This window comes from Aphelocoma coerulescens, chromosome 7 (assembly GCF_041296385.1).
Source record: "Aphelocoma coerulescens isolate FSJ_1873_10779 chromosome 7, UR_Acoe_1.0, whole genome shotgun sequence".
Taxonomy (NCBI): Eukaryota; Metazoa; Chordata; class Aves; order Passeriformes; family Corvidae; genus Aphelocoma; species Aphelocoma coerulescens.
Window position 1 is genome coordinate 8012654 of NC_091021.1, and position 16409 is coordinate 8029062.

Sequence of the window (16409 nt, forward strand, 5' to 3'; positions counted from 1 at the left end):
GAGTCTTTCTGGTGATGGCAGCAGCAAAGGCAGCAATTTATACGTCAGCTAACACCCCAGTGTTTCACAGCAGACACCTCTCCCGCTGCAGAATCCCTGCAGGGCACTGCTTTCTGTGGATATCCCAGTTCAGACTGAACAGTGCAGGTTCAGCTTTGGCCTCTGCACAGCATTTCGTTAAGTAGTAGATTGTAATGATGTAAACTGGAATTTAGCCAGGGCAGCAAGGTCACTCGCCTCTAAGGTTGCAAAAGACATTTAAATAATACTCTGAACAGCTCTGCCTTTTAACTGCTTCACTAACATAAAGGGTTGAGCTTGTCACAGCACAGTCTCTTCACAATATGAAATCATTATCAGAGGGCAGAAATCATGAACAACACTTGTGCTTGTACCATAAAGCCAAGTCAGGATGAAATCCCTACTCTTCAGAAATCACTGACAAAGCACCCTTTGACTTTATAGTCCAGGGTCACAAAGTCACATTGCCAACAACAAGGTAAAGTACTAAACCTTAAAATACTGCTATAAGCAGTGTTCTGAGTTGTATGTGTGGTTTGAAAGTAGCCCAAGCTTCTTACAAAGAATTTCTTGTTAATATTGTTGGTAATACAGGGAGTGAAGCCCTTTAGGTAAATACCATGATGTGGCTGTAAGGAAAGTTACCACACAGCTCTGGAACCTGCATATCAGCAGTTCCTGAGGCTGTGGCTTTCTCAAACGCTTTGAACACATAAGTGGCCACCATGGAAAGAAGCATTCCCACCCTCCAGCCAACATCTGCTGCCCGCTTCTGCATCTTCTGTGCCAACACAAGCTCCCATTGCCTTTGTGGGGAACTGGCTGGGGGAAAAAATCTGCTTATAATGAAACCAGATAATACATTAATAAATAGTTTAAGATGTTCACAGAACTGCAGTCCCACTGAGAACAGGGCAGGACTTTTCTTCAAGAGGTTTTTCTATGCTCAGGACATGAAGTTTTAATGTTATACACCCAAACCTCACTCGTTTTTCCCAGAGCCTGTCCCTTGTGCTAGGAGAGCTGCAACCACACCTAGAACATTCCCAAGAGATGTTTGTTTGGTGTGATACCCGAGACAGCTCAGCTCTCATGCAGCAATTCCTGGTTTCCCCTTACTCCCTCTTCCTCTTCTCCTAAAATAATAGGTAAATAAACAAATAAAGCAGTGGCCAGCAGTTCAAAGAAAATACTTTTAGACTGATGGCATTAAACCGTTGGGGGTGATTATTCTGTTAGCTTCTAAAATGAAAACTGTTAAAGAACTTTTTAGCATGTAAGTATCATTATTGGAGCCATGACCTTTGTCCTCTGTTGACCTTTCCAGATGCAACTGTGTAACTAAGAATTAGGCTTATCATTCAAGAACACACACTGCAGTCATTAACTCATCTAATTCCTTCATGAGAGCAGCAACAAAGGAATAGGTAGAAGGTACTGCCCAGAAAAGCAAGAGGTTTTGCCAGTTTTTCAAAATGTCTTTCTTATACTGCTAGCTCCTTTATTTTAAACTAGCTAAATTATCCCAGCCATAAAGCTGGCTATCAGTTACTGATGCCTCAACTTATGTTTGTTTGCAGTGCTACTCAGTTTATTATATTTTTAGATTCAAGACTGTGATCAAAGCTTTGAATATCTTCGCTATTTGATTTCCTTTAGTGACCAAAGGAGTTTTCATTTCTTCCTCAAACCAGTGAAACAAACCAACAAACAAACAAACTCTCTAACATTGTCTGAGATGTTATCTCTTTCATTTTTAGTCACTGACTTTACAAATAATAAAGTAACTTGGCACTCTCGTAAAGTTTGCTACTCAAAAGCAATATATAATTTTCACCAAAGTCAAGCACTTCTGCAATGAAAGGTTTTGTTCAGGCTAAGTTTCCTCTGTGCTTTGAGTTTCCTTGGTGCTGCTCCTCTCTTACTTGCAGTCCTAACTCTTCTACGGAAGAAATATAGGGAAAGCAGGGACATCTTTCACAGTCCTCTTCCTTTTCCACTTTGAAAATCAAGCTTAGCACAGCAAGAAGTTCATCTTATGCATTACAATTATGTTAAGATAAATTCTCAGTATGAAAGACAACTAAATTGTGCCTCAGAGGAAGGATCAGAGTGGGTTTGACACCTTGGGTTATCACCCTGTGACCAACCAGGAGCACATGAACTCTTGGGATCATGGATGCAAAGACAATGAACTGCAAGTCCCAGGGCAGATCACTTTAGCCTCCTGATTTTTCTGTGAGTGCAGATTGCTCCATTTCTCCTATCACTTCAAAGAAGGAAAAGTACCAAAAATATAAACGGTAAAAAACAGTGCATGAGCTTTTAGTACAAAGAGACTGTTTAATCCCTGAAATACACCATCCTGAAAAGAGCCCTTTTTCACTTGGCATAGCGCAAATGAAAGCTGGATTTCTGAGAACTATCACATCTGTAGGAAAGGAAAATTTTCCTAGTGCTTGCTCCCTCAGTCTGCACAGTATGTTATTTCTGGACTGCATATTCTGTGAGTAGGCTCAGGATACAGAGACAGTTTATCTTTCCTTTTCTATGAAATCTACTAGCTGATCTCAAGGATTAAGTGGAAAGAAAAACTTACATCAATTACAAAATCAAAACCCACTTCTAAATCAACAGGTTTAGATGAAGCCAGAAAACCACCCTGAATGCCCATCAGTGAAATCACCTGGAAGCCATAAATAACAGCTTTCCAATTAACCAGCAAAGAATGTTCCAAAAACATTGCAACTTGGAATAATGCAATGTAAGTAGAACCACTTACAAAAGAATTAAAGATAGGCTGGGATATACAAACAGTGGAGGTTTCCAGCAGCCCCTCTCAGCTCATAAGTAAATCCAGCCGCTTACACAGTTCAGGTAAAACAATTCAGTAGCTCCTGTAGAAATGCTGCAAAGATCTCTCTATAGATAAGATAGATAAATGTAACTCAACCATGCTTGAGACCTTAACTTAGAGATGGATACCAGTGGAAACACAAACATGTCAAAAAAGGAGAGCTTCCTGTTTCCATTCCAAAAAAATTCAGAAGTTTTTAAATAGTTTTTCAGACTAAATACAACTGCGTGATGTATAATATGGAAATCCTGCATCCAGAGAAATACATTTTAAGCATGCTTAGCTCTTTGGTGAGAAAGAATGAGTCTGCAGAGACTCACAGATACCACTCAGGTTGCAAGAGTAGTGTCAGCAAGCGAAGGAACAGCAAAGGGGAACAGGCTGAAAAGAAACGTTCCTTAAAGCTTCAGGAGAAAGAAAATCAAAAAGTTCTGTGCACAGCACAGTGCTGCTAGTTTTTCCCATAATTTTGTAGGTTTGGGTTTGATTTGATCTCCAATGGCTACTTTTCATCCGTCTGGAGCATTCAGGTCTCTTTTCTGTATGAATTTTTGGACACCGAGCCACAGGCTCCTCTTCACTGGGATGTTCATGGACTCTCTCCTCTTACCTACTGCTCATCTCAATTAACTTCCTGCAGCCTAACCTCCCGATCCAACAGGGCCACAACTGACCAAAGGGTTCAAAAGTTATTTGGAAGGGGAGAGGGGGTGAGGGAACACAGAGAAATTGCAGGAAGTTTCATTTTTCTCACAGAACCGACATAGAAATAATTCTCTCCTTTTGTATAACTCCCTCCTAGGCAATCATGCCAAGTGGGAGAGGCAGCTGCTGTGCCTTTTCCCTGTACTCACACACTGGGCCACCTGTAGTACCAGGGATGGAAAAGGATCCAGATGATCACGCACAAATGCACAGGGACAAGAATCTCACACTAAGACCCTGCTGACCTATTGACTTAAAATATATTCCAAAAAATGAAATCTAACAAAGTTAGTGTAGGTCATTGTTCTAAATAAGAATAATCAGGAAAGAACAGAAAGGAGGCTTCCTGCAGGCACATCAAATGGAGCTGAAAGATAACTAAAATTCCAGAATCGTTTTATTACAGTAATTAATGAAAAGCTGTTCAACCAGAGATGACCCAAAAACTCTGTGCAACGCAGCAGATCACACCACAGAGAACAACAGATTAGGTTTGACTCTGGAGTTTGACTCTAAGGTTTGATTTTTAGTTCTTTTTCATTGAGATTTTTTTTTCCTTTTATTTTTATTCCTGTGATTGTCAGTTGGACGTTTACAGACTGATATTTATTTCCTGTAGATTTACTGAAGTCTTACCTTATAAATTTCTTCTGTAACAGTTTTCTTTAGCATCTGCTGTTCTTACTTTCATCTGTTTTGATTTCTGTTTTTTTAATTACCATCTTAGTTTGCTCCAAATTCACAGAACTTAGAGCCTTACACCAATAAAAATTTTTCTTAAAAAATATCAAAGCTTTAGAGAGAAGGATAATATGGATGGCGTCTGGAAACTGGTTTGCTTCTGTTTTAATTTCCACACATAATCAGGCTCTGGACATGATGTGTGTGGTTCTCATAGGTGAGGTGCAGTTTGCCTGAGCAAAGCCCTGGCAGGAACTGTGAATTGTGCTGTTTTCAATCCATTCACAAGTATTTGCTGATCAAACAGAATGCAAGAGACTGAAGGGTTCACAGCTACTTGATATCCAGCCTGAAATATGGAACAAGCCATGTGCTCAGGTTGATGTGCTAAATATTCATTACAAGAAAACAGACCTGAGCTGGACAAGTAGGCTGCTTTCACTAAGGAATCTAAAACATGTGGTTGTTTCTGACATCTTTTTTAAAGAGATTCAAGAGTTACAAGGAAACCACATCCACACTTATGCAGATGTGGCTCTCATCAAAATAAAGTTTAAAATATGAACAGCTTAACATAACTCAGAAAACTCAAACTTTTAATGAATTATTAGTTATAACTTTTTTCTCCATAGGGGAAAAAAAATCTGTCTGCTTAACAATAGGGATTAGGTTAATTTTCCTAACATTTTACTGAAATAATCACTTTAATTGTCATTTTACTTTAAGTTTCATAATAACTACAGGCTCAGATCTATAGAATTTAGTAAGAATGAAATCAGCAGGGTTCCAAGGAAATGATCTCAGGATCTTTAGGTGTTGCTATTTCTCAAGAAATTAGAAGAATAAAAAATTCCATAGCAAACATTCAATTCAAAATGATAGATTGAAAAGTCTACCTTTTTATTAGATCCAGTCAACATTAATTATTTCTTAAGCAGAATGCCAGTGGTACAAAGCAGCTTTTTTTATCCTGTATTCATTTTCCAAATTCAACTTGACTATTCATTAATGAGATCACACTGCAAAGAATGAAATGTGAACCAAGCCATTGTGCAAGTTTGCTAATCCTGTATTTACTACTTGCCCACAAAAAGGTTAGGTTTTTATGTTCATAAAGGAAAAAATAGCGGAAATGCAGGAAATATCTGCTTAGGGGAAGAAAAACTAGAATATTAGAAATCTGGAAAAATGAACAATTGAGAAATGCTCAAATGCCCTCTAGGAAGGCATTATTGAGAGAGATTCAAAAAAGGGGGGATTTCTGGGGCTGTCTTCTGTAAAACAATAGTGAAATAGGGCTACAACGTGCATACTGCGGATCAGAGGGGTTGAAAGGTACCAGCAAATATTACGCTGGTCCAAGTTTTTTGAGGGAGAAAGGTTATCATTGCTTCTTTTGACTAGGCAAAGCCTGTCTTGTAATACAGGGGGGTGTCTGCTGTTTAAATAGAGCACAAACATCATCTGGGGCAAAGGGGGTCTGTGTGTGGTCACTGGCACAAGCAGGGATGAGAGTCAACACCAGGTTTGTTGGGGCCTGCAAGGCCAAATATATATTCCAGATATGGCACAAGGGGGACACTGCAAACATATTTTTCTCTTTTCTTGGCACACTGATAGAGACAAAATCTATCTTAAAAGCAATTACTGGAAGCTCAGTTTTATGAATTTTATGGTTTTGAGGGTTACAAACCAAAAGGCAACAACATCAGAAAAAAGTCAAACAAACCTGAGCCGATTTCCCATTCAACCTCATGCCCTCAGTTTGGAGAGCAATAATATTTGTCATTTGAGATTATGGGCTTTGGAGAAATGGGGTTTGTTAACCCAAAGTGTTTCATTTGCTCAGTTTGTGAGTCCCTCATGCGTGGGGTAAAAACCAAACAACCCTACAAAACAGCTGTGTTTGCATTTAACCAAACATTAATTGATTGAAGTAATGAGTAACCTCAAAAAGTAGTTTAGAAAGTTCGCAGCATCCTTCAAATATTTGTAGACTATTGGAAATTAACTAATTTAATTTTTATGTACTCTTTTGCTACAGCCATATCTGGAAGCAAGGGGTGGAAGGCACATCACACTTGTACAATGGATAGAAATAAAGAAGTATGAGTTAAATACTCTGAAAGGTTTTCTTGGCAGTAGTCTACCTTCAGCCTCTAGTTTCTAGAGGACACAGTTCTGTTACACTTCTGCTTTTTCAAGAGAGGGAAAACACTGCAGCAGTAACCTGGCAAGTGGATCTGTGGCTTGTTCTGTTACTCTACCTCCTGCAAATGACTGGCACATCCCACAGGTGTGTGAGCAGATGCTGGGATTTACAGCATATTCTCTTCAGAGACACAAGGCAAGGCCCATCTGACAGCGTAGGGAAGGTCTGCAGAACTGGCTGGCAAGGAAACACAGCACCCATCACTAATATAATACAGTCCCATGGCTGTCTTCAACCAGAGGAAATGAAAAGATGGAAAGGTAGAACACATTTTAGACATGTCTCATACCTCTTTAAAGGAATTTGACATCTCAGTGGTATATTCCATAAAACAAGACAAGAATTTCTTACTTTATCAAGTATCATTCTTGTGAAGACAGATATCATTGCCTGGACAGATTTTACTAACCACTTCTTCCACTAAACTCTTTCAATGCCCTCTGAAAGCAGCTGGTTACTTTGAAAGAGGAAATACAATTTTGGTATTTGGTTTTTTTATTTATCTACTTTTATAATCATCTTAGCCAAAATAAGTTACTAGAAAACTGTCTGCTATTTATTTACATTAATTTCATGCCTGTAATTAAATTATATTCCTATAATACTTGATCCAATTACTTCTGAGTTTTTTCTACAGAAATCATAATTAATGTAAAATGATCCTTTGAGCACTCCATAAATACAATACAGGGTGCTGTTCCATAGCAAAGAATGTATTTCCTTCAGTATTTTGCCGTGCCTGTAGTTTAAGCAATATCAACTCCCAGCTGGGAGCTAGCCAGAGAAATCAGGAACTCTCTGCAATGCAACAACATTCTCAGAAACCACTGAGCTGGTGGCAGACAAGTCCAAAGCATGTACCTCATTAATTAATACCACATTTGTGGACTGTACACTGATTTGCTGAATAAGTTCCACTGCTATTTAGAAAATAAACTAGGTAATCAGAACCAGATGATATACATAGATAATTTATTATTTTCTTAGTTTAATTTTTCTAAAACACTTGGGCAGATAGTACTACTTAAAAAGACAAAAAGAAGCTATTCTAATCAAAGTTAGCTTGCAATGGTAGTTTATTTGCACTAAATAAGTATTTCCCCCCAAATCAAGCCCTGACTATACCTACATAAAGCTGTATGTGCAGACAAAGTAGAGCACCAGACCAAGGGACACTGTTAATTAACCAAATCTAGTCAGAGAAACTATTCACTTTGCCAGAAAAGTTGTTCCTACAATACTAGATGCAGTTCTAATGTGTTGAATTTTACCAGTCCAAATAAGATCTGAATTTTTCTCAGTTTCTCTCTCTGTTCAAAACTTCAATAGCACTAGAGTTACAAACTAGAAGACCTAGTCCTTCCACATCAGTTCAAGCACATAAAGTTAGTCTAATTCAATCTAGTGGGACAATTCAGATGCATTAGGAATTACTTACATACACACTTGCAAATATCAGAGACTTCTAGATCCTTTCAGAGAGCGGAAATGAGGGTAGGAGAGGAGACAGAAATTTCATGTGGAGGAGGTCAGCACCACAGCTGCTCAACCAGCTTCTGGTTTTCCAACACCACATAAGGTGAAGGGGTTCCAAAAGATCAAGCACATGTTACTGGTGTAAAATTTGATGACATTCTTTATCTCCCCGAAGACCTGAGCTTCTAGATCTACCAAAAGAAAATCTTACTTGGACAACAGTTGTGCCTACAGCCACATATAGAACTACAAACAAGTGCTGCTGAAGCCCATGACATCAATCAGATGGAGAAGTTGGGCAGATAGGACCCTTCTGCTGAGCAAAAGTCTCAGCTGAGCAAACAGTGACTTGATCTTCCTTGGTTCATGCCTCTAGTGCATAACAACAATTCAAGGTAATCAGGCACATAATTATATTTGTACTTTGTATTTGCTAAGGTTGTGTGGCTTAAAAGAATTTATGGCTTTGGAATACCAATGCTTATCTGTGGATGCTTTTTCACATTTTCCATGACATACTTCTCTATCTCCAAGCGTATGGAGTGAAGCCTTTCTCAGAGTCCTGACAGGTATAGGTTACCTCATGCCCCCGAGATGCACTGAGTAACACACCCATTACCTAACACAGCTGGAGCTGTTATCTGCTGCAGTAGTCCCTGACAAGGAGCTAAGGCTTGTAAAGGCAGTGGGAAGCTCAAACCATTCAATTCTAAGAGAGAAATTATATCACACATCCACAAACCTGAAAGTGAGGCTGCCACCAAAAGGATGAGGACTCTTGCTCCATGGTACTGAAATCATGTGTAATTTGATATTAACTCCCTGCATCCTTAGGGAAGCCAAGATGTCACTCTGCAATATTTCAGCAGTCAAGGAATTTATGAATCCTAAATTATGAACAATTGGATAAAAAAGCACAACTCCTTGAAAAGCCTGTTCTTGTGTCAGGGACATACTAAAGTCTTGTTTCTTGGGATTATTTGGGTAACCATCAGCACTACTGCACAATTTGAGGCTTCTCTGCTGGAGAAGTTAAGGATCCTGCTGAGAAACTTGTTCCGTGTATCACATGGTTGAAAAGTTGAATGTATGGTTGAAAAGCTTTTAAACCTACAGCCTTTTAATAAATATGAGAAAAAAAAAGCTGTATTTATGTAAAGGATTAGGGAAATCTTGTACTGGGTAACAAAGGCCTCTTACTGCATACCCAGCTGGAGGCACCAGTGCCTGAATGAGCAGCAATGCCTCCAAGCACACTGGTGATGTTTAAATAAATAGCACTTGCTTTCACTTCTGGAGAAACTAAAACAACCCCAATTTACAATCACAAACTTAAATAGTATACAAATAGTGCCAGATTCACATTATCATATACAATTAGACAGTTTTGAGGCCATATACCCCAAAGATTAAAGCTGAAGCCATGGTCCACAACTACTTACACTACTGAGAACGCTGATCTTGCATGGGACAATAATATTGCTGTGGCCAGTATACCAAAACTGTTTAATCTTTTGTAGTGTGTAATTTCTCACACATTTTTAAATTGATATATTGCCATGTGAAATATATTGTCTTTTAGTAAATGAAAGCTGAAAGGCATGGCAAACTTTGCTTTAATTCCAAGAATATATTCTCCAGATCAAAATCATATGACTTGAGGGTCGATTTTATTCCTTAACCATTACTCGTGGTCATTGAACCAGTCACAAGTCACAGCACTTCTCTGCTGCTCACAGTACCTAAAGCGATGAGAAAGCTGACACAGCAGATAAGCTGTGGCTTGGATCACTTACAAAAGGGGATGTTTCAGCTTAGCAATCCTCACTTCTGCAGGGAAAGGACAGTTTGACTAACCACAAAAAACAAAACAACTATTGAGTAATGCACAGTCTTTGTTTTAATGCTCCCCTGTCCTGTTTTAACATGGATTTTTTTTCAGTTTTCCATTAAGTTTTCATACCTTGCTTATTTATTTTGTTTTGCTAAAGAATGAACCACACAGTAGATAAAGTAATGGATGGTTTTGTTGTTTCACTGGAATATATTCCCACGAAGGCCTCTGGAGCCACAGAAAGGACCATAACAAGAAACACAGACAATCCTTAATCATTTACTTCCTACTGTTACAAATGGATATCGTAACATTGGCTTCTCGTGAATGTTAAGGTGAGTATTATATAATGTTAGAAATGCTTTTGCTGTGTGGATGTAGTTTTCTTTCTTTTTAGCAAGAATTTAGCAAGTGTGAGCGAGCAAGATAACCTCCAAGTGAACAGAGGATGAGGCCCAAGGAGCTGCTGATCAACACTTTGTCCAGGGAACAAAGGGGCCCAAAGGCTGCTTTGCCCGGGAACGGGGTCCCAGGGGGTCCAGAGCCGCTATCGCCGCTCTGCCCGGGGGGCAAAGAGGCCAAAGCTGCCATCAGCCCTGACTGTCTGGGGAATTAAGAGGCCCACTCTACCATCAACTCCCACCTAGCAAGCCCAACCCCAAGAATCAAGAGAAATAAAACCACAAGGCAGAAGACTACGCATGCTCTAAAAAGGCTGAGCCAAGGAGTGGCCATGCAGAACAGCTCCGGGAAAAGTTTGAATATGAATAGAGAACAGACAGTAAAAATGGTATAAAAAGGACTCACCTCTAGCATCAGGTGTGCTCTTGGCAGAGCGCCAAGGCACCCGGCCATTACCCCTTTGCTTTATTTTATGTGTCTCTTACTGTCTTTAAATTAAACTTTTAAATTCTCACAGGAAAGTGAACCTCGTTTTTCACACTACTAAGCACACCTTGTGCTGTGTGGCCTCATCCTGCAGAAGCTGTCAACAAAGGCAACTTTTGTCCAGGATAAAATCTACTTTTTTTTTAAAAAAAAAAAACAACAACTGTAAAATAACTGAGCTAGAGAAAGCATGAAGTGGGCCTTTAAGTGAGTGTTTTTATCTTCAATTTGTGATCTGTGGTAACTGCATAACTAAGAAAAAAAATATACCTTTTTCTTTTATTTAAAAAATATACCCGTACCAAGGATTTTTTACCATGCTTCAATTCCAAAGAGGAAAGACATTCAGAGATTAACAACATATACATCTCTCAAACTGCACTTGGCTAAATTAATCACAAAAGTAGCTTTAGAGTCTCTGGGGCCAATACAAAACAGGAAATGTATTTCCTTCCTCCAGCTCCCCAAAGCTGGCTTCCCTCCTGGGACCGACATGTATTTCATAGGGCTGGGTGTGGAAGCAGCTCTCCTGCCCTCAGCAACACCACGTAGCCATCCTGACCCAAAATCCATTGTGAGGGAGAAAGAAAAAAAGAATAAAAAGGAAAATGCAGAACATGCAAATTCACCCTGTCTGCCACTGAAGGAGAATAAGGGAATGATGACTTCCACTAGGCTCTGGTTGCTAGAAAAAATTTAAATTTTCAAGTTTTTCTGTCCCTTACTATGGAAATTAGCCCTCGGGCAGAGCCACTGAGGAGGGACACATGGGAGAACTGGACTATACAAAGGGGTTAATGGAATATATTTTATTCCCCTTGGATTTGACTCCAGCAAGTCTTTTAGTGTGAACAAACAAGTCGTCTGAAGGCAGGCAGAGTTGTCTAAGGGGATTGAAAACATAAGAAGAAAGCACTCTGTTTAAACTGGACTCCTGAGACACTCCTTTTTATTTCTCTTCCCTAAACATGTCTCTTGGCCTGGAAAGAAATTTATCTTACTAAAGAATCAAGAGTTTTTAAGTAGAAAAAGAAAACATGGAAGTTTAAAGTAAAACTATAAATTACAAATGTTAACATCACTGAGTAACAAAGAGGTAGACACTAAAAGGAAATATTTAGTTGTTGGTCCTGCCTGGGACTTTACCTGAGATGGAGGTTTGGGGCTGAGGAGAGAGGTTTCCCTGTTCTGAGAGGAGCCTTTGCCCATCTCAGTCACAAAAGCAGGAAGACACAGTTATTTATCTGCTGACATAAGACCTGACATCCCTAATCTGGCTGTTACTGGTGCAACAGTGACCTGGAAAGCAAAATAGTTCTGCTACCTCAGCTCCTGACCACAAGGAACTAGAGTATAAAAGAAAATAATTTTTTCCTTAGTTTTGTTCTTGGACATAATCAGGACCTAATACCATTTAAAAACCATCAAGTCTAAGCAGCCCTTTGTAAAGGGTTATGAGGCAAATGTAATACTGAAAGCCAACTGCTTGCACCTCCTGTCCTAGGGAGCCATACAGCTTCTTGACAGAACTACAGACATAACAACTCGAATGGGTAGTTTAGTGTAAATTCATTACGGAATTGAAGCCATTTTGACCTTTCCAGGAAACAGAAACAACAGTCAGTTCACACAACTTTTGGACTGAGCATGAATTTCAAAAGCAAAATGTTCACAACCAGCCTTCTGCAAATAATCTGCAGCACCAGAAGTTTTACAGACAGAACGAAGAGTCCCACAGTACAGGAGGGCCACTGTCACCACACAAACTGTACACAATCACACCAAGTGATCACAGACAAGGCTTCGAGCGGTTCTATGATCCAATCAGCACAAACAAAATAATATTACAGTCCCCATTTTTTTACTAGTTAACACTGAACAATTCTTTTGAGGAAGAAACAAATTGTCTAACATATGGATCAAAAAATTTGGTTTATCTGTGTTCAACAGCTGCCTCTGCTGATAGTAAAAGTATCAATTTTTATAGTACAAGTAATCCCTTTTCTACTTTCAATTAATTTTCCAAGTATTCTAGTTGTATCATAAGTGTGATGGCAAACAACCTGTTCAGACAGCAGTTTAACCCAATTAAATATAATACAACAGGCCTGTTTTTTTAAAACTCTGACCCATAGGAACAACACAAGCACCAAAAAGGGTTCAGAAAGGCAAAATTATAAAATACAGGATTAGATCACCCAGACATTTCAACTGAAACACTTGGAGATACACCACACCATAATCACACTGCAATCACACAGCAGTTAAGGTGTGAAGATGACTGCTTTTACAATTCTCTGCAAAAGTAGAAGGAATTGGCAATAATTCTTCTGAAAAAGCAAACCATATTTTCTTTCTGGCAAGCAGCTGAATTGTTAATGTTTGTAAAGTATGTCAAGATATATCAATAGAAAGTGTACCAGGAGCGGAAAACACATCACCACCCATGTGTTACAGAGACCTCCCTTAACTTCACTCCTTTGAAATCCAGTTTGAATTGAGAGTTACATAAAACTTTGATGTAAAGCAAATAATTGTTCTGCTTAAAATACAAGCTGGTTTTGTGCTTTGAAGATGTGTGGCAGTAAAGAGAGGGAAGTCACAAATGATTTCCATGGGAAACATATGACTCTACTGCACTCCTATCATTGCTCAGACATCTACTCCTGGGTCTTCTGATTACACTGTGAAAGGATGTGAAACCTCAGAAGTATTATTTCTTGTATATTTTTACATGTCATGAACACAATGAATTTGCTTGCTCCCAGGGACAAATCATAGAGCATGCCTATTGCTAGAATCAGAACGCACTAAACTCAGGTTTTGATCTATCAAAATAGACTATTTACAGCAAAGGTTTCCTTTTTGAAGAAACTTCCCCTCTAAAATACTAATTTTTTTTGCACTTGTAGAGTTTGATGGTACATATATGCTTAGATGAGGTCGCACCACTATGCACAGTGCACATATTGTGGTTTTGGTACCAAAGTGCAAAAGCTGATCTAGCATAACCTGTTTTCCCTTGAACATGTAGGTCTTTGCCAGAGAGAACCACCAAACTCCTCTGAGAAACCCACATTCCCTGTTTGTAGAAGCACAAGTATTTTCAGGACTTATAAAGAAATTGCATTTCTGATGCTGTAGTAAAGTTAATAGAGTGAAAATAACTTTAATTCAACAAAAGGCAAAAAAAAAGCCTAACTAACATTAGCAGATGACAGATAAGCAAATTTAGCCTTACAGCTCTGTAGGCAGACAGAATAGGATTTTACATACGTCACTGGTTTTTTTCCTCTTCTAGTTCATTTTACACCACTCACCTCTCAAAGTGTCTGAACATCTTTACAACATCTTTCTGCTCAGAGCCTCTTGGCAACACACAGTCATTCCACAGTCACTGCCTGCCATCCCTGCCTCTCTGGCAAGTGTCTGCATCATGTGAAAATTACTTTTGGCCCAAAATACCATTTCTACAAAACAAATTTTTAATCAAAATTTCATTTGAGAATCCCTTCTTATCCTAGAATCTGAAGTTACTTGAAACTAGTATTATGCACATATTTATAACCCATAAAATATTGATCTTCCTTTTTAAGTTGGTCTGGTTTGGTTTTAATTTTTAAGCCTCTCCTAGGTAAAAAAGTGACTTCTCTGAAAGAGTGCAAACAAGAGGTAGGGGTTCATTCTAGACCACATGCAAGGTGAGAGTGCATTAGCTCTTTTCAAGGCAAAAATAGAGATCATGTGAGGAATGTGCCAACTTTCCATAGATAGCCAATGGACAGCGATTTAAGTTCCTAAGTGCATTTCTGTTTTTCCTAGGACAGGGGAAAGAGAAGAACTTCAAGGAAATGAAACTCTCCAGTTACAAGTATCAGCATAATTACATCTGCAATATCTGTACTGAAAAACATGAGTTTTTCTTTCTAAGTACAGAAAGAACAGCAATGTTCTAACAAGTGACCCTGAGGTAAAGGGCACCACATGAATTTTCTGACTGACACAGAAGTAATGCTTTGGAGTTGACAGATCCTCATATTAGAAGGCACAGTAAGCCCTCCTAATGTTGACTAGGCACTGGAGCAGGCTGTTCAGTGGCTAATGCATCCTTGCTATTCCCAGCCTTGGAAAAAGCAGATGAATCTGCTCTCCAGCACAATCTTCCTTATCAGTGGCTGCATGGAAGACATTTATTTCATGGCTGAGGTGAAGTTCATTGTGTAAATTAAGCACAGACTTGATACACTGCAGATGCTGTTTTACATTGCTGACCTCATATCCACATCTTTTCAGTGTGCAAGAAATGTTTTACTGTACCCTGCATCTCTAAGGAAGTATTTCTACTATTTTGTCAGTAAATAAGTATTTGAAGCCTAACAAAATATAGTCAAGACTACTGATATTGCCTCAAAATTAGCTTAAAATTTTCCAGTTATAGACACACTATGACAGGACTGTGGCCTAAGAACTGAGCCTGTGTCACACTGTGTTTAGAGATGCAGTGTGCCAGGGAGGATGGAGGGGAAAGTGGGGATAGTATGGGCAGGAGCTCTGAGACATTTCTTAACAAACCCCTTTAAAGTGCTACCACTTATGTGGAAGCTCAGGGGAGGAAAAACCTCAAGCTTGGATATTAAGCTAAAGATGTCCAGCAGGTCTGAATATCAAAGTAACCTTTAACAGTGGCTGACTCCCAGTTCATAGAGAGCCTTTGTTCACTCTGTTCGAGGGCAGGACAGCTGAAATTTCTACCTTGCTGGTAGTTTTTAGGTAGAAGTTACCAGAATCAACAAATTTCTGTTGTTTTTCTGCAAAGGGTGATGAACAACAACAATCTGTTCTCAAAACATGAGAGCTTCTTTTAGAGTTTTGGTTACTGCAGAAAATTTTTCTTGTGTCCACTCCTACACCTCAGCCAGTCAACAGGACCCAGACTGCTTGGAAAACTTCTATGCAGATTTTTCACTTGTAGTCTCTCATCTTAAACTGTGCAGTTTTCCTGGCTTTTGTTTAACTCAGGAAACAGAACCAATAACGAGCACTGTTACAGGCAAAGGGAGAACTCATTATTTGAGTTGGAGTGCCACAAAGCTTAAATCATTCTAATGATTGGTTCCTATCATTCCTTGTGTGTGAAGCTAACCTAGAAAAGAACTTGAACTTGCAAAAAATTTAAAAATCCTAGCAACCAAATTTTAACTATTTTACCTCAAAGCAACAAATTGTTTCCTGCTTAAGGAGATACATTATTATGTTCTGCAAGAGCAGTTTTGTGACTTGGCAATCGGAATTCAGGTTTGTGATTTAATGCAATTCAAAATATTTATTAGTAGTAATAAACCTGTCTGAGAGTAGACAACACACATTTCCTGACCCTGTGAGGAGAACTGCAGACAGAAAAGTGGACTGTTACTCTGTGATCAGCTGTAATTGTCATTCTGATAACATTTTACCAGTAAGACAAGCAAGGGTTTTAGTTCCTTCTCATTCCTGACAGCAATAGTCCATGCAGGGAATCTGTGTAAAGTGCTTGATGCAATAATTTAAAATGAAAGTTTACTTGAAAAAATAAAGGTTTAGGCCTCAAATCAATAGACATCGCATTTCTGGTGTTCAACCTTTAAGTTTATATCCTCCTCATTCTAACAATAAACATTTTAAGAATCCGAAAATGAAGTTGACTGGTAAAGGCAATATTGTTTTATCTTTAAAATGCTGGAAGATCCTGTACAGAT